The sequence below is a fragment of the Alligator mississippiensis genome, chromosome 3 (genome assembly GCF_030867095.1).
Source record: "Alligator mississippiensis isolate rAllMis1 chromosome 3, rAllMis1, whole genome shotgun sequence".
NCBI lineage: Eukaryota > Metazoa > Chordata > Crocodylia > Alligatoridae > Alligator > Alligator mississippiensis.
The window spans coordinates 28,534,810-28,556,739 of record NC_081826.1 but is presented as its reverse complement, the minus strand read 5'-3'; the positions used below and the strand labels follow the sequence as shown (position 1 = coordinate 28,556,739).

Here is a 21,930-nt window from a genome sequence, read left to right as displayed (position 1 = left end):
CAACTCTGATTTGGCTGGGGGGATGGGAGGGGGGGGGAGACTCATGGGCTAGCTCCAACCCACTGCTCAGGGCTTGGGGTTTTGGCAGTGGGGAGAGGTGGCAATATTAACTGCCACTGCTCCCCTGCTGCCAAATTTCCTCACCCATAGGGAGGCCATACTCCAAGGCTCCATGGTCCACATTTGGCTCATGGGCAGGAGGTTGAGAACCTTGTGGTGTAGAAAAAAATCATGATAAACTTGCTCAGCTATAACTCTGTCTCTAAGCATGATATCAGCAACTAGATGACACATGTTGCTAACACATACTTATAGCTATTTGTATTTTACTAATAAACCCAAACAGAAACAAAACTGTTTAAAGTGCAGGATTACACATGAGGTAACAAGAGAGAATATTAAAAAAACCAACAACTATATGAAGCATTGACCTCATAGTTTCATAGCTTCATAGTTGGTAGGGTCAGAAGGGACCTGAGCAGATCATCAATCCAACCCTCTACCATGGCAGGAAAAAGTACTGGGGTCAAACAACCCCAGCAAGGTGTTCGTCTAACCTCCTCTTAAAGACCCCCAGGGTAAGAGCCAGCACCACTTCTCTTGGAAGTTGGTTCCAGATCCTAGCTACCCTGACAGTGAAGTAGCGCCTCCTGATGTCTAGTCTAAATCTACCCGCTGCCAGCTTGTGACCGTTATTTCTAGTCACTCCTGGTAGTGCTCAGGGGAACAAGGACTCCCCCAATGCCTGCTGGTCTCCTCTGACTAGTTTGTAACAGGGCACTAGATCCCCCCCTCAGCCATCTCTTTTGGAGGCTGAACAGGTTCAGGTCCCTTAGCCTCTCCTCGTAGGGCCTGCCCTGCTGCCCCTGATCATGCGGGTGGTTCTCCTCTGGACCCTCTCCATGCTGTCCACATCCCTCCTGAAATGCGGCACCCAGAACTGGATGCAGTACTCTAACTGCGGCCTGACCAGTGCCGCATAGATGGGGAGGATCACCTCCTTGGACTTGCTTAAGATGAACCTGTGGATGCATGACAAGGTATGGTTGGCCTTCCTGACTGCATCCCCACACTGTTGGACCATGTTCATTTTGGCATAAATATGGGCACATCCACACACGCAGGCATGTGCACTTGCAGCAGCTCAAATAGAAGCAGTAAACATTTGAGCCGGGACTTTTTGCCTCAGTGCATGTGCCCAGACATTCACTTCGGTGTGGTGCAAGTTGTGCCACTTGGAGCAAAATAACTCTGCCTGGCTCCTCCCAGAACTGCAGCCAGGGGCAGCTAGAGCCTGAGGCCAGCACCAGTGCTGGCCCCAGCAGTTTAAAAAGCTGCCCTGGCAAGTAGCTCAGGGCTACTCGGTCTGAGGAGGACCCTGCTGCACTGGCCTGGTGCATGGGTCTACCCACAACACGTGTGACCTGCCATCTGGTCCAGGAGGTGAGATCTGCCCTATCTCCTGATGCCCTTGCCCTTGTTGATCAGGTCCTGCACAGTTGAGGCCCCCAACCTCCCCCCCTCCCACCCCCCATGTCCTCCAAGCCACCAGAATTTGTCATGGAGCTAGTGCCTCACCTGGACTCATGGTGCTCCCCACTCCACCATGTAAGCCAACTGGAGGACACCAGACCAGTCCACTTTTCCACCGTTCATTGCCGCCACCTCTACAAACTCATGTGCTACACAATCCATCATTCTGTCCTTGTGTCCCACCCAGATACCAAGTGGCAAGACCTGCTCAGTGAGGACAGAGTTTGGGCACCCCAGTAGCTGAGTCTGTACTCCATTCTTCTCCCACGAGCCACTGGGGACCTCAGATGGCAGCTCCTCCATGGAGCCATCACCACAGCTGCGTATGTGGCAAGCTTCACAGACACCCTGGTCTCCTGCCCCTTCTGCGGGCAAAGGGAGACCCTGGTGCACATGACCTTTGAGTGTGCCTGGCTCCAACCCCCCCACCTCTAGAACCTCCTCCTGAGGTTCTGGTTGAATTTCACCCCCAACCTTTTTGTTTTTGGTCACCGCATCCATGGCCCACCAAGTCCTGGGAACTCCGGTCAACCTCCTTCTGGCCCTGGCCAAATGGGCCCTGTACTTGACCAGGAAGGAGGCTCTGGCTGGAAAAGTGCCTGGAAACTGTGAGGCCACTTTCATCTCACTTGTCCATGAAGATTTCCATGCAGAGTAGCAGTAGGCAGCATCCACCAGCTCCTTGGATGCTTTATGGACCGATAGGTATGGTCTGGAGGGCTCTGCTCACTGTTCCTCTCAGGCACACTTATTTTTATGTTTTCACCCTTTAACCCACACAACACTCCTATCCTGTTTTTGTTTTTTTTTCATTAGTTGTCCCAATAATTTAGGTGTTCCATTCATCCATTAGCCCCCATAAAAAGGGGGCTACTAGTTAGCCAGGTGGGCCTTGCCCATGGTAATTGGATGGAGAAACAGACAGGAACTTCTGGGTCCTGGCCAATTGGTATCTGGGGACACTACCTCTTGTGCCAGCTGGACTGCTGAAGCAGCTCTGAGAGTTCTCTGCACCCTCTACCCACTGCAGCAGTCTGGCATGCTGCCTGGGGGATGCTGCCTGGCTGTGATCTGCTGCACACCTGCCAGACCTGGATGGAGACTGCACAGCCAATAGAGGCATTTGCCCCTCTGAGCTAGCTGCCAGTGGGCTGTGGCTGCAGAGTTGGCCCTTGTGCGGCACTACTGCCATATGTACCCCGGCCCGGCCATCTGGCAGCTATAGCTCAGAAGATGTTCCCAGTGCGGCGACCTGCTTTGAACTGTCAAAGCATGTCCTCCTGGCCCCAAATGGCCAGGATGTCAGCCACCTCTAGCTGGGTCCAATAACATACTGTAAAGAAAGATCTTCATTTCTTCATTCTGCCTTTTATAAACAAGGTGTGAATTATATTTCAGGGTGCTCTATGTGAGAAAATATGGTACTCTCTGCCCTTTAGTACCCTACTCTCTGTCATTATGAAATACGAGATGCTGGGTTGGAGGGACCATTATTTGGGGGGTTTTTTGCTTGACATGCTAAGAGAGAATCTTCTGCAACACTCCACCTTCTGAAGCAAAGAACAGACAATAAGCATTTAGGTTCAGAACACTTATATGTGGAATGAACCACCAGAAGTCAAGTCAGGCTCAAGGCTGCTGCAGCCATTGGGGTACCTTAGATGCTGTCACAACCCTCCTAGGTTAGTTGAGTTGATTTGTATCATTGGTTCTTTGGGTAGAGTGATTTGGTACCATCTGTCTCCTCTCCAGGTATGGATGGTCATTGGCTCACAGGAAACTCATCTGCCCTTTGTGAAGTCTTGTTTTTAGCCCTGCTGGGCACCCACACACCCTCCTCACCCAGGCTAGCCTAGGTAAGGGTGCCAGTTTAGTCACTGACAACCCAACTATGGCACAGGCTGTATTGGTTTACACAGTACCAGACAGCAGACCAAGAGAGGCCTAACCTGACAAGGAACCACAAAAAAAAAACAGGATTAAATAAAAGATGACTGCTTTTTATCTGAGTATGCAAGACCACTTTTTTACTAAATTCTTCTTAGTAAGAGTGAGAAGACCACTTGCTTACTAAATTCTTTTTAGTGACAAGATATGAATATAGGGAGGGGGGAAAAAAACTCTAAAAGACTGAGAAAGCTTAACTGCTAGATCCTCTGTGTGAATCCAATGTCACTAACATATTCAGATCCTTAATATTTTGATGATGGGTGCAAATGAAATCTCATATTTTGCTGATAAATCCAAAATAATTACAAAATGAAGAGTGACCTGTATGTGAATCAGAGAGTTACTTTGGAACTGGGTAAGAACACTTACTATTTTTAGCAATCAACTGAGAAAAGGAATAGGCAAACATTTAAATGTAAAAGTTCATCAGTGTTAATTTGCACCTGTCTCTAACTAACAAAAGACTTTGTCAGGAAAAACAAAACAAAACACAGATTCTGGAGCATAGCAAAAGGACAACACTGTCTCAGTTTCCCTAGTGGAGAAAAGAAACAACATCATTTCAGTCTAACTCTTGAGGACAGATAGCATGCTGGATCAAAGAAAATATTTTAAAAAAATCAACAAGCTATGGGGGAGAAAGAGGTGAATCATAAGTTTAAGATCTAGTGGTGTAGTTTCCTTTAAAAAGGAATTTGAAATGGGATATTTGATCAGGATATGTCATGCAAGAAAATGAAAAAATAGGGAGATGGACTTAACTGATGAAAGGAAGTGGCCCTCCTCTAAAACTCTCCAGGTAATATTTAGTTACAGTGCAGACAACTACCAAGGCTGTAGAGACATCAGCCTTACAGTCACCCAACTGTTACCCAACCACAATGTTCAACCTTCCAGAAACTTCTCTTGCAAGGGAGAATGAGAGCACAAATGAGATAACAGATGCTAGAGGCAAAGGACTCAATGGGGAAAGTGAGACAGTAACATTTATGGAGGAAGGGCATGGAGCAGGAAGTGGAACTGGGAGCAAGAGAAGCAGAGGGAGGAGGCAAGCAGGAAAGGAAATAGCTTGAAGTATCTGAGGGACAGAGACAGTCTCATGTGGTGAGAAGGCAATTCCCAAGTTGTTTGTACTCTCAACAGTAGTATCTAGGTAGTCCACTCTATGAGAAGACTCTTTTGTGATGAAAGCTTTGTGCTGCACCATCTAAGCAAGCACTAAATCAAAAACATACACTCCACTGGTCAGTACACACTTCTATTGCTCTTGGAGGGAATGGGGGAACCCAGTCTTTGATAGTCTGTAAGGCAAGCTCTATAGGACCATATAATCCCCTGGAGCACTTCTAACCTCATTCCATGGGAAGCCTTAATCTTTGTCCCCATCCAGGGATTTTATTTTCTACCTACCGTTCACAGCTGCAGTTTCTCTATGGTTTTGACCCTCGCCAGAATTGTCTTTCTGCAATCTAGTTCCCTTAGTTTCAATCTCTTCAGGAAAATCCCTTTCCTGTCGGTCCATATAATGAATTTACCTTTATAGCTATTCAGCCTAAACTGACCTAGTAGTCCCAAGGGGTAAACATGAAAGTGAATAGGCTTCATATTCTTAAAGGGCTCTCTTCCAAAGCTGCTATGGTGCTTCTCATTTTTATTAATGGGAGTTGAAGACTCCATTGCAGATGGAAAAACCTATTTCATTAGCTACACTAATCTGTGGGAAACAGGCAGGAGCATAATATCAGGTTTTCTGAGGGCCTTCTGTGATGGCAAGAAAAGACACAGAACACTGACCAATTAAAGTAATTTATATCTGTATATATACAATCTTGTAAGTGTTGTATGGTAGATATTTCACCTTAAAATGAGATAGCTGAAATTGATTTTTCACGTAATATCTAATGGCAATTCCATCTTCTCCATTTTCAGCCAACAGCTCCTTTGCAATCTATCTTTGATGCAAAGGTCTTCCTATATGCCTATAGCAAGCTAGCAAGTCCAATGTGGAGGCCTATAAATTTCAGCAGCATTTGGCCTTCTCTCTGCACGAGAGAAATGGAGAGTTAGTCATGGTCCAAGGCTCCGATTAGAGTGAGCATTGTCTCTCCAAGAAAAAAACTCACACCCTGAAATCACCACACAGACATGTTTGACCTTCCTGTGCAACTTCTCAACAATCTTTTAATTTCATGCAACGGGTTTCTTTTTAGTGAAAAAAATTGTATAAGTGCCTATTTGCACACACTTCTTCTCCGTCCACATCAGAGCAATGTTTTCCTGTACTGTGGATAATGCTTTTGTGAAACTTGAAAATACCACCAGATATTTTCGACAACTCATGTTTAATTACAAAGTTGCTTTAAAAATGACTACAGGTGCTCTGAAAAGTAAACGTATAAACAGGCATATGCTCCCCAATTAGAAAAGAAAAATAAAGCACTATTCACTGAGATAGCTATAACTGTTCAGTATAATCAGTCATTCCCCAGTTCCAGAACTATCAAGTAGGAGAAAAATTAAATTTAGTAAGGACTACAAATACTGTATTGTTCATTCTCAAAACAAATGTAGTAGCAGGCAAAATACAGAGATAAATACTATATCCTTGAAGACTATCTGTGGACACAGTATGTAACATAAACATCTCAGTTAATAGACAAAAGACAAGGTTACTTAAAAGAGGAATGCTTCACACCCAAGGGAATACAGTGTAAAAGAACCATGATAAATGAGTATGGTTACTATTTGGGCTAAGTCCTGAGCAGTGACCAAGAAAAGTTTGGTATTTCTGAGGAGGAAGAGCAACAAAATAATTAGCTGTAGGTCTCAGAAGCTGGAGCTGATTTTGCCTGGAGCTAGCCATGGTTCATCACTGGTATACAACACTGGCTGTACATCTTGGATCAATATTGGCTATGAACAAATGCTCTAATTGATTATTATTGGCTATTACATGTTATTACATGTTACCTCACTTCTATATAACAATATCATCCTTCCTGTCAGTAATTCTTAAGCAACATTTTTAAGACAAGGGGCAAGAGAGGCTGGCAGTAGAGCTTACTATTGTCATATTTTTCCCACTTGAAAGTTTTTATACTTATATCTTAAATTTTCACCATAGGAGAGGCACAGACTCTGGGAAAAGAGAGGAGCAAAGGCCTAGCTCTACAACTGAAGACCAGAGCCACAAAGGGACTTCAGTGTAGCATCATTGAGTATCACCACTAACGTTTAGGCACCTAAATAGAAGAGTGGAATTCACAAACTGTGTTAAGCATCCAAGTCCCTCTACAGGGAACAGGAAAAATCAGGTGCCTAACAATGGGATTGATTAAAAACAAACAAAAAAAAAAAACTTGGCAAGGGGATACCTAAGACAGCCAGTAGGAAACACTGAAAAAACATGTATGTGTGAAATCCCGTCTCTCTCTTGGCTCAGTTACTTCTGTGAAAATAGAATTCATAACTTGAAACCCCCTTCTGGATTTAGGCACCTTACCTATCAGTAACTGGCTCACTCTTCTCATGACAATAATCAGGGTAATTCTGCCCCACGCTTCAAGAAGAATATGCGTAGTTTGGAGAGATTTCAGCACAGAGCAATAAAAATGTTTAGGGGCCTGGGAGGCCAGACTTATAAGGAAAGACTGGAAGAGCTAGGGATGTTTAGTCTGGAACAGATGAAGGAAAGATTTGATAACAATCTTCAGATACCTAAATGGTGATTATGAAGAGAATAGAGATAGGATTTTCTCCATGTAGGGGACAAGACTAGGAGGAATGGCCTCAATATTCAGCAGGGGATATTTAAGTTGGAGATTAGGAGGAATTTTCTGGCTATGGGGGTGGCCAAACATTGGAACAGGCTACCTAGAGAAACTGTGGAATCTCCATCCTTGGAAGCTTTCAAAAGTAGGTTAGACGGGCACTTGGCTGGGATGGTTTAGGTAGGGATGATTGTGCCTTGAGCAGGGGGATGGACTAGATGACTTTGTGAGGTCCCTTCCAGCCCTACTTTCTAAGGACCCTATGATCTTACATCTCCTGCTTACTAGGAGAGAGACCTAACTAACAGATTTTAAGCAAAACTAAATAAGGCATTTTTTATCCCTCTTGCTGAGGTATGCCACTGGGCAGCCAAAATGCAACAATCATGGAACTAGAGAGAGAGAGCAAGCAAGAGGGAGTATGTCTTTGGGCCAATGACAAAATCATTCACCTCAAACAGGGGATTCCTTGGTAGAAACCATAGAAATTATGGCTTTGACTACTTATGCGTTTTGCCTTAAAGAACCCTCAGAGGTTTTGAGGCCAAGGACAGCGCAGAATTCAGCTCTCCCGTTTCCAGAGTAAATGCTCTAGTCATATGGGCATTTTACACATGCTCTGGGGGCTCCAAGAGACCTCAAACAGGTCTAGGCATTAGATGGGTGCAGAGACATTCAACTGAGTGCCACAATAACAGCAGTTTGGGGAATGCCTGATAGCAGAATTTTAGGCACTTAAGTAACTTAACTCATCAGAACTTAGGTACTTAACTGATTAGACATTGGGTTTTGTTTTGTTTTTTTAAATCACTAAACTTGGACATATGGGCCTAAATTTCACTTTTGGATCTGGCTCTTAGTGCTTTTATTAATTAGTTATTAAAAGTAGATCATTATATGAAATGTTTCAAATCACCAAAATCAAACACCAATGATCTTTATGCAAGAATCAAGGATTTCTGTGGTAATATTTTTTACTGGGCCAACTGTATAATTGGGAGGGACACAGATAAACTATTTATGTTTGCTGTGTCTGGTTTTTTTGGTTTTTTTTTCTCAGAAACCTGAAGGAGGATACAGTGGTACCCAAACATTTCTCAATGCCCATCCTACCTATACAGAGCCAAAGCCAAATAGAATTTCTTACCCTCATTCCTAACTATGGCATAGTCCTTCAGAAAGTCTTGTCAGTATTTTCAGAGACCAACCTTCCTGCTGGCTCTTCTTGTTCTGCTAACTGGGGACCAGGATTCCACTGCTAGCATGGGAAAATCCCAGGTAACTTCTAAAGGACACCTTCTAAATCCATTCAAGCCACCCTCTTCCCCCTATCTTTAGTGTATTACCCCTCCCAAGGATTGCAAGCATGATGTGGCAGAATGTCCTGTTTGCCACCAGTGACCTTGAGAGTGATGCTGTCTGGAGTTTTGTACACTTGGTAGAGTCAATGGTGGTGGCAAGATTGAGAGCAAGGTTTCCACACTAATAGTGATCAAATACTAAAAATAAAAGTCCTCAACAGCAGAACACATGGATGAAGAAAGAGTATTCCACAATGGATGCAAAGGCAGATATAGGCTGTAATGGAACAGAAACCTCTGGTTACTAGGGGTGTGTGAAATGGGCTGTATTCAATTTGGATTCAGCCCAAATTGGGGACAGTAATTTGATTAGTTGATTCAGATCATTGTCCTGATTTGATTTGGCCAAATCCGAATCTGAAGATTCGATGCTGATTCAGACAACCAGTGATTCAGCCATAGACACAGCTTTAAATGTTTTTCTACATACCTTGAGCTACCAGGCACAGTTCATGAATACTGTGATGGTGGGGCGGATGGAGCATCCAACAGGACCGTGGTGGGGTCTGCCGCCGAGCATGCAGGGGGGGGACCTCTGTGCTCCCCCCGGCTCAGCAATCAACCGTGAGGGGACCCTAAGTGCCCCCCAAGATGCAGGAGGCACTACTTGCTGAGTCGGGTGGGTGCGGGGGGGAGGGGGCTCCCAGTGAGATCCCCAGTGGACCCAGAGGTGGACCGGAAGTGCTTCTGGTCCACTTCCAGGTCTGCTGCTAAAAGTGCTGGGGATCCCCCTGCACTCCATTGGGACGCTCCATATGCCCCAGCATCATAGCATTCATGAGCCGCCTGGTACCTTGAGGTATGTAGAAAAAACATTTAAAGCTGTGTCTGTCTCTCAATCATTGAATCTTTCCGAATCTCTCTGAAACAATTCAGAGGGTTCCAATTAAATTTGGAGAGATTAAAGGGTCTCCTGATTAGATTCAGATTTGGATATATGCCCACCGAATTGGGCCGAATCTCCACCAAATTGAATCAGCGACCAAAGCTTCACACAGCCCTCCTGGTCACCTGGGTGTTCCCTACCATCAGATTAAGGTTTCTTTCCTGGGAAGTATCATATGGTTGCTGATGCAAAATGGTATCCCAACATTAAAATAAGACACATGCAGGTATCAACCTTCAGTAGCAAATCCTATGGCAATAGGGGAGTGATGATGGGGGCAGGTGCTAATGATTATCAGAAGCCCCTAGTCATGGATGTACATGGAAACATTGATTGTATGATGGTCTTTTGTACATGTAGCTTAGACAGGTGTGCAATTTAGCAGCTATAACCATGACTGAGCAGGCCTATTTAGGATCTACTCTGCTCATCTTGTACTGAGAGGGGGCTACAAATGATGCCCTAAACATAGTCCCATTTCACCTGACTGGAAGACCATGTTCTCTGGGATCATCCTATCTGTGGTCCAAATCAATTAATGAAGTTGCAACTTGGAATATCCTTCCCCTGATAGACAACCCAGACAGTCACCAACCAGACTCATACAGTGATGACAGGACAGCAGTCATGGCCAGAGGACTTGCACTATTTGATATTGACATTGTTGTACTTCATAAGACCAGACACACAGGTGAGGGGCAGCTCTCAGAGCATGTTGGTGACTTTAATTTTCTTTTGGAAAGGAAAAGCCAAAAAAGACAGGCACATCTACTGTGTTAGTTTTGTTATCAAGACCAAAATTGTTACTCAGATGCCAGAATGTCCAGTTGGTGTCAGTAAGCTTTTCATGAACCTTCATGTCTTCAACTGACCAACAGACAGTACACAACAGTTATCAGTGCGTACATACTGAACATTAATGCAGATGACAAAATTAAAGAAGAGTTCTATTCTAAACTTGACCATGTCCTGTCATCTGTCCCCAAAGAAGATAAGATCACTGATTTTGACAATTCCAGTGCTAGAGTGGGCTGGGAGTCTGAGCTATGTAAAGGAACACTTGACAAACAAGGGGTGGGGAAAGTCAATTCAAAGAGAATACTTCTCTTGAGAAACTGTCTTGAAACATCATCACAAGCTCCTTGTTCTACCAAAGCAACACCTGAAAGCAATCATGGATGTCCCGCTCCATCTGGTAAGGTAACTAGTAGGGTGAAAGTGCTAGACTTTAGGAAAGCTGATCTCAATGTACTCAGGCGATTAGTCAAGGACGCACTGCAGAGTAGGAGTTTTGAAGGGATGGGAGCCCAAGAAGGGTGGCTGTGCCTTAAGGAAACGATCCTTCAGGCACAAAGCAAGATGATCCCCGAGCGAGGTAAAAAAGGGAAAGGGGCCAGGAGGCTTCCATGGCTGACCAGAGAAATCCAGGGCAGCCTAAGGGCCAAAAGGGGAGCACATAAAAAGTGGAAACAGGGTGAGATCACTAAAGATGAATATACCTCCTCTGCTCGTGCTTGTAGGGAGGCAGTTAGGCGGGCCAAAGCTACCATGGAGCTGAGAATGGCAACCCAAGTAAAAGACAACAAGAAATTGTTTTTTAGATATATTGGGAGTAAAAGGAAGGCCCAGTGAGGAATAGGACCCCTGCTAAATGGGCAGAAACAATTGGTGACAGACAGTGGGGACAAGGCTGAACTCCTCAACGAGTTCTTTGCCTCAGTGTTCCTAAGTGAGGGACACGACAAGTCTCTCACCGGGGTTGTAGAGAGGCAGCAGCAAGGCACCAGACTTCCATGCGTAGATCCTGAGATGGTGCAGAGTCACTTGGAAGAACTGGATGCCTTTAAGTCGGCAGGCCCGGATGAGCTCCATCCGAGGGTGCTGAAGGCACTGGCCAACATCATTGCAGAGCCACTGGCGGGATATTCGAACGCTCGTGGCGCACGGGCCAAGTCCCGGAGGACTGGAAAAGGGCTAACGTGGTCCCCATTTTCAAAAAGGGGAGGAAGGAGGACCCGGGCAACTATAGGCCAGTCAGTCTCACCTCCATCCTTGGTAAAGTTTTTAAAAAATTATCAAGGCTAACATTTGTGAGAGCCTGGCAGGGCAAATTATGCTGAGGGGAAACCAGCACGGGTTTGTGGCGGGCAGATCGTGCCTGACCAATCTAGTCTCTTTCTATGACCAGGTTACGAAACGCCTGGACACAGGAGGAGGGGTGGATGTCGTATACTTAGACTTCAGGAAGGCCTTCGATACGGTATCCCACCCCATACTGGTGAACAAGTTAAGAGGCTGTGATGTGGATGACTACACAGTCTGGTGGGTGGTGAATTGGCTAGAGGGTCGCACCCAAAGAGTTGTGGTGGATGGGTTGGTCTCGACCTGGAAGGGTGTGGGCAGTGGGGTCCCGCAGGGCTCGGTCCTTGGACCGATACTCTTTAATGTCTTCATCAGCGACTTGGACGAGGGAGTCAAATGTACTCTGTCCAAGTTTGCAGATGACACAAAGCTATGGGGAGAAGTGGACACGCCGGAGGGCAGGGAACAGCTGCAGGCAGACCTGGACAAGTTGGACAAGTGGGCAGAAAACAACAGGATGCAGTTCAACAAGGAGAAATGCAAAGTGCTGCACCTAGGGAGGAAAAATGTCCAGCACACCTACAGCCTAGGGAATGACCTGCTGGGTGGCACAGAGGTGGAAAGGGATCTTGGAGTCCTAGTGGACTCCAAGATGAGCATGAACCAGCAGTGTGACGAAGCCATCAGGAAAGCCAATGGCACTTTATCGTGCATCAGCAGATGCATAATGAATAGGTCCAAGGAGGTGATACTTCCCCTCTATCGGGCGCTGGTCAGACCGCAGTTGGAGTACTGCGTGCAATTCTGGGCGCCACACTTCAAGAAGGATGCGGATAACCTGGAGAGGGTCCAGAGAAGGGCAACTCGTATGGTCAAGGGCCTGCAGACCAAGCCCTACGAGGAGAGACTAGAGAAACTGGACCTTTTCAGCCTCCGCAAGACAAGGTTGAGAGGCGACCTTGTGGCTGCCTTTAAGTTCATCATGGGGGCACAGAAGGGAATTGGTGAGTATTTATTCACCAAGGCGCCCCCGGGGGTTACAAGAAACAATGGCCACAAGCTAGCAGAGAGCAGATTTAGATTGGACATTAGGAAGAACTTCTTCACAGTTCGAGTGGCCAAGGTCTGGAACGGGCTCCCAAGGGAGGTGGTGCTGTCCCCTACCCTGGGGGTCTTCAAGAGGAGGTTAGATGAGTATCTAGCTGGGGTCATCTAGACCCAGCACTCTTTCCTGCTTATGCAGGGGGTCGGACTCGATGATCTATTGAGGCCCCTTCTGACCCTAACATCTATGAATCTATGAATCCTCCTGCCCCCACCACTCAAAACACTGACACCTGATTGACTATATTATAATACGTGTCCTGGACCATCATGACATTTCTATCACTAGTGCTATGACAAGCAGAATAATTATAAGATGGATCATCTTTTGGTATGTTCCATTTTGTCCATTTGTATTGCCTCAACCAACATACACAAAAGAAGTAACCAAGGAAGAGATTTGATATTGAGTGCTTAAAAGACCCTGCTAAATGTGATCATTTCCAGCCATTGTATCAGTGAGAAACTCTTTGACTTCCCTGATGACCTTGACACCACTGATTGTTGGGAAAGCCTCAAGGAAGCCATCCATGAGACATGAGAAGAATCTCTAGGCTTCTCTATACAGAAACAACAGAACAAGTTTGGTGTGAATGTTAGGGAAATTCAAGCTCTCATTAACAGAAGGAGAGCCTTCAAAGCTTGGAAGAAAGACATAAACTTTAAATAAAATCAAGACGTGTATTGCCACATTAAAGTCAAATCCCAGAGCAAAATTCAAGAGCAAAAGAACCAGTGGTGGGACAGTATAGAAAAAATAAGATTCAAAAGTTTGTTAACAGCCATGACATTCATAATTTTGTCAGCGCAACCAAAGCTATCTATAGGCCAAGCATACAAGGAATCATCCCTCTGAGGTCCAAGAATAGAAAAGACAAGTAAATAACCATTAATTAGGGATCTGACTATAATCTTTTGATTAAGGTAACACACAAAATTCCAAAATACATACATATGGGGGCCCTCTGTATGTGCAGGTAAAGGCACAATGGGATCTAATGCATGCTCCACACAGTTGTGTCTCCTGCCATGCCACACATTTAGGGAAGGAGGCACAAGTGTGGGATCATTAATTAGATCCCATCACACCTTATTGCCAGTGCAGGGGGAGCCTGAGATCGTGATCGCAGGCTTATGGGATCACAAGCCCAGGCTCCCCCTGCACTGACTCCCACTGTAGTTGATGGGGCCTATCAGGACTTTCACTAAGTAGGTATTCCCCATGCTGCCCCAGCTGAGCCTCATCAGCTGTGGGGCTCACAGTGGAGAGGGCATTGCTGGCACTGTGAGCCTCATGAGGTGCGGGGCTCTCAGCGGCAGCAGGAGGGAAAACACTGCCACTGCTGTGAACCCTGCACCTTGTGAGGCCCACAGTGGTGGCAGCATCCTCTCTGTTGTGACCCCCACACCTCACAACGTGGATAGAGGCAGCGTTTTCCCTGCTTCCCCTTTTGTGAGCTCCATAGCCAAGGATGCTGCACCCCCCAAGCCCCCTCGCCGCCCATGAGCCCCACAGCTGAAAAGGCTCGCAGGGGAGAAGCACTCCCCCTGCTGTAAGCCCCAAGGCTGACAATGCTGCCACCACTGTGAGCCTCGCCAGCTGCAGGGTTGGCAGTGTGTGGTGCACCCCTGTGGCTGAGAGTCCACCAGTTGATGGGGCTCCCAGCCACAGGGGACCACCTGGCCACCCATTCAATTAATAGCATGATTAAAACAATCTACAAAGTTATTACACATTTTTTGTGGAATAACTTTGTAGTTTATTGCTTGTTTTATCACACCATGGTTGAACATATAGATGGGTGACAACTTAAGACACAATTACCTGGTTAATCATGCCTTAAGTGTAATATGTAGAGGAGGCCATAGAATAATTTGCAGAGTAGAGTGATAACAGTGATCCAAATATTGCTTATCATTAGCTTGAGGATAGCTAAATCAAATTTGGGACAGATATCTCTATATGAGACACATTGAACCTCAAAGTTATTCCTTCTTTTGGGGTGGGTTTATAATGAAAGTAGTGCCAAGAAAATATGGGGATGAGATTTTTTCTTTTACCTCCCCAATTACTGTAATTGTATATAGTATTCCACATCTATGTATATAGATTACACAATTGTGTAATCCCATGAAGGCCTTTTCATAGCCCCTGAGAAACATCTATATATTGCCACATCTTTGAAACCAAATTCAGTAGCTGATGGAAGTATCCAATATTTCAAGAGAACATTGGCTTTTGCTAGCCTAACAATTGTCCCGCGTTTAAAAAAGAAATCAACAAATGACATTAAAAAAGCATAGTTAAAAAACCTAAAAGTTTTCAATCCCTAAAATTGTTATTACAACAAACTGAATAATCTGATCTCCTTTACAAGTCATCTTATGCTGACTTCTTCATATGCATCTGCTCGCTTGGCAAGCATGCCAAGCATTGAACCAGTGAATGAAATACTTCCCAGCTGTGAGTTACAGTTTGCTTCTATAAAATCTGCTGGTTCCTACTTTTTATACCTAAGAAATTCACAGATAAGGGGAAAGTGATGTGAAATGACCTTGTGATACTATTTTAAATTATACAGTCACCATCTGAGCAACACAGTTGACCTTCAACTTGAAAAGCAAAATAGACTACACTGCATATGTAACTAATGCTCATCTGCATTCTCCTAAGCACTTTAATGGACAGTTAACACAAACTATATCAAGGAATACAGTTAGAATAGTAACTCTTGTTTTCTTACTCAGGTTATACTAATAAATATATTAACCGTTCACCAAAAGCTGGCATGCAATAGAATGCTAGTTTAAATCTATGCCTCTTTTATGTATTCAAAATAAAACAAAAATGTGACAGTCTGACCTCAACAAAGACGTATAATTATATGACACTTCACCAGACAAAGAAATCCTTAATTCACGAATCCATGTTCTCAGAGGAAATACCTTCCTCCCCAAAATCTTTGTGAAAGGGAATAAAATTCTATACTGACGATCAAATAATCTGGTCTGTGAGAGACCAAAGTGAAGCAAATTCTAAGAGTTCATTTATGTAATGAACTTTAACACCTAAATTGCTTTGTGACTTATGTTGTACACTGAAAATATTTACCAGTCCATATTCCTATATATTAAGAGATAAAAATGCTTTATACTTCTTTGAGGGTTTTAACATTTCTTATTAGGACCATTTTCCATATCCTTCTGGTCATACTGACCAGAAGTGTTTGTACAAAGCTGGCTTAATGGAGCCTTATTCCTAATTGGAACCTCTGGGTATTATCGTCTGAAAGAAAAGATCCAATAATTTGAAAAGCACTGCTAACAATGTCTTACAATATTTCATCACTGAGACTCAGATTTATTTGGGCCTTGATACATCTTATGCTGTGTGCTGCACAAATATTGATTGGTATTAGTGCTACCTTGGAGTTTGGACCAGTCACACCCTTAGTGACTGTTTCCCACCTGCACAGCTGTGAGTTGCCACTAGAGGCCTGGTGAGCAGGGGCAGGACTAGCAGCTGTAGCTGTGAGTTGCCATAGGGAGCGGGTGAACCAGGACAGGCTTCTACCCCTTCTTTGTGGGCAGGTGTGTGAGCGATCCTGGTATCTGTAGGACTTCAACAGGAGCAGCACAGCTGTGAGGAGTAACCACACCTTTATGGAACAGGAGTTGGGTAGTGCGGATCAGAGATAATCCTGGCCTGAAGTGGCATAATTTTGAGCCACACAATGAGTGCTTAAAACTACTTTAAAGATGTTCATCTGTGGACAATCCAGGGCTTAAGAGCTCCAGAAGTCACACAAAACTACTGCATGACAAGGCCCATTTGCTCTGAAAGGAAGTGTTATCTAGGGTGCATCTATATGAGATGTTATGCTGCTGTAGCTCGTCGCTACAGTGACATAGCATCAGTGGGCACTAACTGTGATGCCACCGCTACTGTGCAGTAGGGTAAAAATGACTCATGTGTTCTTGGGACTGAGAAGTAGCTCATTGATTTAGCAAGTACTAAATAACTGCACAGTACCAAATGTGCAGTCAGGGACATGTGTAGATGCACCCACAGTCAACATGATTGCAGTTTTTCATATCAGAGAAATAGGACTTACAGAACAGTGACCATAAAGAAGCTCTCCAATCCACTGCTCAAAGCAGGACCAGCCCCAACTCTATCATCCCAGGCAAGGCTTTGTCTAGCCAGGTCTTAAAAACCTCCAAGGATGGAGATTCCACAAGCTCCCTAGGTAACCTGTTCCAGTGCTTTACTACCCTTCCAGTGAGAAAGTTCTTCCTAATATCTAACCTAAACTTCCCTTGCTGCAACATGAAACCATCCCTCCTTGTTCTATCATCTGCCATCTCTGAGAACAGTCTAGCTCCATCCTTCTCAGAACCCCCTTTCAGGTAGTTGAAGACTGCTATTAAATTCTCTCTCTGTCTTCTCTTCTCTAGACTAAATAAGCCCAGTTCCCTCAGTCTTTCCTCATAAGTCATGTGACTTAGCCCCCAACCATTTTCATTGCCCTCTTTTGGACTCTCATCAATTTTTTCACATCCTATCTGTAGTGGGGGGCCCAAAACTGGACACAGTACTCAGGATGTGGCCTCACCAGTGCTGAATAAAGGGGAATAATTACTTCCCTTGATCTTCTGGCAACAATCCTACCAATGCAGCCCAGTATGCCATTAGCCTTCTTAGCAACAAGGGTACATTGTTGGCTCATAACAATTTTTGAAACCCACAAGCATGGCAAATCCCACCTAAGAGGCTAACAGCCATAACCCCAGGCTTGAATTCACAACTTCTTGGTCCCCAGCTGGTAATACAAGTCCCTGGGCCACAGAGTCCAGATAAATTAATATCAAAAGTAGTAAACTTAATAGAAACTTAAACAACAGTTAGTCCTGAAATTTTAAATTCCTGTTCTCATCCTCCCCAGCTCTGGGAACTCTCTGTTAGGCCACAGAGGCACAGGGTAAAGAGAGAGAGAGAGTCACTATCTCTCCCTCTCCCTCCTTTGCTCCTACAACTTACCATCAAATTCAGCAGCATGACTTGGGCGGACCTATCACAAATACAATATTGTGATTAATTGTAATAAGATATGCTAGGAATCAGTAAAATAGGATCAACAATGTGGCAAGAGACCAAACAAGACTTTTTGATGAATAGGTATAAAGAAAAATGAGACAATTTGGTCAAAACTTGCCAAAGACAGTTGCTTTTTAAACCAATTTCATTCTCTTTGCATCAATTCATTTAAATAAACCATTATGAGAAATTCAACTTTCACACAATGTACATGTTCCCATACTCTGTTTTTGCCATTCATATTAATATTATTGTTGTTATTATTATATTTATCAGTACTACTATTACCACCACCACTACAAAACCAAGATTTAAAGTAACTTAAACTCAATTGTCTAACAAAGTGTTAACTCTGGAATTATCTCCATATTTTATTATACCAAGTTCTTTATTCCAGCTTGTCCTAATAGTTTGTTTCATCAACCATTTGTGTCTTGTCTTAGACAGCCCTTTGAGGCAGAGACTGGAATTTTTTATAAGTTCACACATCACCTAGAACACCAAAGTTTCTCTTGGTTTTCATTTTGTCATTAGTGCAATGTAAACATATGCTAATGATACTACTTATAACATCAGGGATCTTGTTTTACAAAGAAATCAGCACCCACCTCTAAGGCACCTCAGTTCTAATTAGGATTTGTACCTGAACATTAGCACCAATAATTTAGTGAACCTAACACAAAGTAAATGCACTTTAATCTAATGGAAGGAAGGAAAGGGAAATATGAAGGAGAAAATTAAAGTCACCAGCAATATCCAAACTATACCTGAAGAAACTTGCAAAAGGGGATTAAAAAAGAAAGTTGCATAGGTGATGGGTAAGCTTATTATAACAACAAATCAATACTGCTTAAATCAATGTTATGGGCAGTAGTAATTAGGGGTGTGTGAAGCTTCAGTCACTGATGCGATTTGGAGGAGATTCAGCCTGATTCAGCAGCCAAATCTCTGAATCTGAATCGTATGAAGAGACCCATTAATCTCTCCAAATTGAATCAGAAGCCTCCAAATTGATTCGGAGAAATTCGGAAAGATTTGACGATTTGGCCATAGACACTGCTTTATGTTTTTTCTACATCTCTCAAGGTCCCAGGCATGTCTCATGAATGCTGAGATGGTGGGGCGGATGGAGTATCCCAAGGGAGCATGGTGGGGGGGGGGGGTCCGGTGTGGTCGGTGGCAGACCCAGAAGTAGACCAAAAGTACTTCTGGCCCACTTCCAGGTCTGCTGTGGAATGTGCAGGGGACCCCCCCACTCCAGCTAAGCAACTGGTACCTCCTGGGTCTGGGAGGGCACCCAGGGTCCCCCCGTAGCTGATTGTTGAGCCAGGGAGGCACAGGGGGGACCCCCACATGCTCAGCGGCAGACCCAGAAGTGGACCAGAAGTACTTCCAGTCCACTTCCAGGGCCACTGCTGAGCATGCAGGGAATTCTCCCACACTCCTCTGGAATGTTTCATCCACACCACCATCTCAGCATTCACGAGTCGCACCTGGTACCTTGAGGTATGCAGAAAAAACATATAAAGTTGTGTCTATGGCCAAATCACTGATTCTCTGAATCAGAATTGAATCTTCAAATTCAGATTTGGCCGAATTGAATTGGGATAGTGATCCAAATCAGTGAATCAAATCCGGCCTGAATCAGGCCAAACCTGAATCCAAATCAAATACTGCCCACTTCGCACAGTAACTTTCTAAAGTAGTCATCAGTGATATGCGACAGTGAGTATGACCTCAACATTGCAGTCTTCTAAGGACAACATCCCACTCTTTACTTATCAGTGTTGTGCACAAAGCCAAACCAAAGAATTTCAAGATGGTTGATATGGTATACTGTATAAAAGGAGAATAAAATGGCAACAGTCATGGAGAAACAATACTATTAAAACTGAAACAGAAAAAATGCTACAATCATATTTAGACTAACAGTATTACCCATACAAATAATTACTAATATTTTTAATAACCAGTATTATTTTGTGTATACACACAGCTGTTCTACAAATACTGAAAGAAGACTTTAGATAAATTTTGAAGTAATCACCACACTGTTGCTGTAAAGTAGGACAAAATGTATATCACTAAACAAAGATACAGATTTCTTCAGACAGTTTTAATTCATTGGCAAAGTTGGAAATAGAACCCAGGAAATTTGAAGAAACTGTCATTCCTTCCTACTGTGATGGATATTCTGAAGTTTTATAAAGTTGTTCAGACAAGAATTAAGCTATAGAATATAATGTATAATAATACTTTATGAAAGAGTGGTGGTCATTTTGACAATAAATTAGATTCTGCTTACCTTATTCATTTGGAAAGTTCAGTTGACTTTGTTGGTATAACTTCTAAGTAAAGAAAGTAAGTTTGGACATACTCATCTATGTTAGCATAAATGAGCAATTTTTCAGATCATCCTCTATAAGCGTCAATGCGAGTTAAGAATGCTCAGCACAATTTAGGACTGAGTCATAAAGTATTAGAAAAATGCAGAGAAAAGTCCACAAATATTCCATCAAGTAGAATATTGAAGTTCAAAGAGCATGCAGTTGAAATATTCAAAGCTTTGCAGGGGCACAACCAGACATCTCCTTTTAATGTTAATAGAATGTGTATGGCTAAATACCCTGCATTACTTTGAAAGTCTCCACCAGTAAATGTCTGAAAGGTTTCTTAAATGAAAGAAAGGTCATGCAAATGTGCTAAAGGAGAGAAGTCCAGAAAATCATATATGCCATGTTAATGCAATTAATTTTAGTTCCCGTTCTCTAATTACTGGAGTTAGTTAGGATGTTCTGCTGCTTAATCAGCTATTGACACCCCTGATTTTACCTTTGAAAATGAGAACTGAAGTTGAAAGAAAACGAATCACTGCTGAAATAACTCTAGCATAACATGGCTTTTAAACCATCCGCAGATTCCAGATTCACTGAAGTGTCTAACAGGGAAAATATGTGTTGACAAGATTATTTACTCTATGTTCAGCTCAGCTGGCAGAATCAAAGTCATACTTGCACCTTACAGTTTTAAAAAATAAATATTTTCGAAACTGTTCTCATAAACTAGTTGTTGCTGACCTCCCTATTTTTTTATCCTTTGCTTCCTTATGCAGAGCAATTTCAGGTGCTGCATAACAATATCTAAAAAATCCTGGGGAATCATTTCATAACTGAAAAATCCTGGGGAAGCAAAGAAGCTAAGAAACTGCCAGACAGTATGACAGTAAGATACTTATGGACACAATTAAGCATGAACTGTTACTATCCTCCTGGAACTGAATAAAAGTTGAGACACTTAATTGCTTCCTTTACTTTTTTGAGGAACTAAAAACACAGTAGTGGCCAACTCTAACAAAAAACTGATGTATTTTTACCTAATATGAGAAACACATATTACTTGATATCACAAACACACATTGAGTGCTGCTAGCAGCACTATTTAATTTAAAAGAATACTGTATTTTTCAATAGAAATGGAAAATATCAATTCCCCATTGAATTAGGATAATTCCCAGTTACACATATGACTGTTAGGATTCAAGATATTTTTTTTTAAAGGCTGATTTCAGTAATAGATTTTGAATTGCCATTCAGGGTGATTTTCGCCCTCCCCTTCTAACATGCCAGATAAAATATGCCTAAATCTTCCTGTTGTGCAGTGCACAAAGTTTCTTACTGCTCCAACAAAAGAAAATGCCATTCCCTCTCAGGCTATTTGAGATAGACTTTCCTCTGTTTTGCTAATTATTAGATGATTTTAAAATGCAAACATAAACTGTATTGTTAAATGCAAAGCATGCAAATTAAATTGTGAGAGTCAGCAAAACAGGACAAAATATAAAACATCTGCATTTTAATTGTAACCAGTGCTGGATTTCAGTATTAAACAATTAGGCATCATTACACCATTTGAAATACCAGTAGGAGAATGTCAGAGATGATGAGTCTTCTGTGTTTACAAAAGACTTTGCCTGTGGCATGCTGTGTGCTTTTGTGAATCATTTATCTTCTAGCTTAAACCTGTCATGGTATGAAATATTGCAGCTGTGATTCTGCATGACAGAATAATGAAACATTGAAAAAAGGCTACAGTGCAGTGATTTTTCCATAGAAATTTAGCCATGAAAAGCAGAAAACTGCACATGAA

General features: G+C 43.2%; 1 protein-coding gene across 1 annotated transcript in view; it reads right to left on the bottom strand.

The window, feature by feature from the left end:
• The window catches only part of CSMD3 (CUB and Sushi multiple domains 3), a 1,325,501-nt gene that overhangs the window by 227,670 nt on the left and 1,075,901 nt on the right, over nucleotides 1-21,930 (bottom strand). The gene's annotated exons all lie outside the window — the stretch shown is intronic.